A 2,241-nucleotide genomic window follows, 5' to 3' on the forward strand; every position below is an offset into this window, starting at 1 on the left:
TTTTTTCTAAACTGTAATTTTCCACTACTGTAGCATTTGGTTACTGGGTTCAAGCATAGCGGAATTTTCCTCCATGACCTAGTTACTGCCACCAGAATGATTGACAGCAAAACTGTGCCATATGTATCAAACCCATGGAATTTTCCTCTGTGCTCTGTCATTTCTCCTCTGGGCTATACCAATTCTCCTCTGTGCTATAGGCATCTAATTAATGGGTTCTGACAATAGGTACAAGGGAGGACAAGTAAGGGTGCACAAGCAATACTAATTCTGCCATTTGCAAGCTTTGGAGTGCTAGAACTTGCAACTTTAATAATGCTCTTTTTATGTAGCTTTTGTTCATATGATTTCCTGGGTTTCAACAAAAAAATGAGCAAGATGGTAGTTTAATTCTGGCATCATACTAATTTCCCACGCCAGTCATCAACTGGAAAGGCCCTTTAAAGTTTAAATCTACCATGCAGGCTTCTGCTACTTGATCTAGCAAGTAACTGATACAAGTAGTAGGACCATATGGACTGGGCTAGAACACTGCCAGTGAGATTCAGAAAAATCTACTGACAGTAGAAGAATGGCGAGTCTAAAGCAAGGGTTCCCAAGCTGTCGTACACATACTGTTGGGGGTACACAATGCAACATCTCTGCGGGGTACACAGGAGAAATTGTGTAATGACTAATAGTCCTCCACCCCCTTTCCTTCATGTTCAATCACAATTTGCCTACTCAAACAGCCATGGCCTCCTCCCAACCCAACTCCCAGTCTTAGTTTCCATCTTCTCCCACATTTACCATCTTTCCTGCCAGATTTCTTGCCTTAGTCTACCACCTCTATCTTCTTCAGCAGGGCCTGTTCTTAGGCAACTTCCTTCTTTTTGGACCTGGACCAATTAAGTCATTAAGGTACCTGGCAGACCTTACACTTAAAACATGATTAACCAGTTAGTTGTGTCTTAAGTAGTAATCTAGCCACACCTTCAAGCAGTTAACCACACCATAAAATAGGGACTAAGCCACAAAGTTATTACACAAACTACCTGTAATAAATGTGGCTGGTTCCCACTGCACCTTAAATTGAACATAGTGATCAGCTGATTGGTGCTCCTAGCCTTAGGTGCCTGTGGAGCCCTTTGCTCTGGTGCACTCCCATGGCTGGGAGTGTCACTCAGCTGACTGGTGCTCCCAGCCTTATGAGTACTGGGCACTTAGCTACACTGGCAACCAAGGGGAAGGGAGGTGCACTTACACCCTACTGATTCCTGCTCCACCCAGAGTTTAAAAACAATTGCCTGGCATTGGCAGCAGGTTGCTAATTGGCAGTGATGTGGGAGTCAATTGACTTCATGGCTTATTGTAATCTACTCGATCCCTTCTAAACTCTTCATTTCACAGGTGTTTACCACCGTCTATTTACTGTAAGTCTTGATGTTGCACTAACAGTTCTGCTGTCTGTTAGCTGCTACTGGTAAAACCCTGAAGATAGTTTTTAACTAATTCCAATGAAGTTATATTTGTTTTTGCTTCAATCTTAAAACAGAATAATACAGCCCTAGCCTTTTAGCGTATTAGCAAACATTCTAGTTTATTTTTAAGGGGAGAGATGTGTGTTATTTTTTTGTGTGATGAGGCATCACACCAGCTGCACCCCCCTTTTCAAAATCCTAGATCCACCTATGCTGAAAATAGGGCACAATTGTGCCCTGACCCCTGATCCTACAATTGTGCCTCCTGCCATGCACGTGTGGAGGTCCCCAGGTCTGCTGGGGCTGGCAGGGACTGGAGCAGCCAGCAAAGCTGGATATCCAGCTGGTTCCTGGGCTGCCACTGCCCTGCCCACTCCCAAGGCTCTCCAAAGCCTGGGAGCGCCAGAGATTTTCAGAGACTGTATACACCCACGCATATGCATGCATGTATCCATCCATCCTCTGGCCATTTTAGCTGAAATTCGTCCCCACCCACAAAAATCCAAAAACCCAGCAGCCCGTTCGAGGAAGACCGCAGGCACGGGGCAGCTGAGCAGAGCCGCACGCCAGCAGCACAAACTAGAGCACCGCACCGAGCTCCTCCCACGTTTTCTCCACAGCCATCTCTATGACTACGCCCTGCCGCTCCCTCAGCAACAACCCCGGTTGGGGATGCGCCAGAGTGCTGTGCTGCTGGCCCCGCCCCTCGCGGCACAATCACGACAGCGGGGGGCTCCTGCCGTAAAGCGCGCGCTTAACCTTGGCGAAGGAGTAATGGCGG

General features: G+C 47.0%; 1 protein-coding gene across 1 annotated transcript in view; it reads left to right on the plus strand.

Annotated features, from left to right (window-relative positions):
* MRPL15 (mitochondrial ribosomal protein L15) overlaps positions 1-2,241 on the plus strand; it is a 20,906-nt gene that overhangs the window by 4,804 nt on the left and 13,861 nt on the right. The gene's annotated exons all lie outside the window — the stretch shown is intronic.

This window comes from Alligator sinensis, unplaced genomic scaffold (assembly GCF_000455745.1).
Source record: "Alligator sinensis unplaced genomic scaffold, ASM45574v1 scaffold612_2, whole genome shotgun sequence".
NCBI classification, from domain to species: domain Eukaryota; kingdom Metazoa; phylum Chordata; order Crocodylia; family Alligatoridae; genus Alligator; species Alligator sinensis.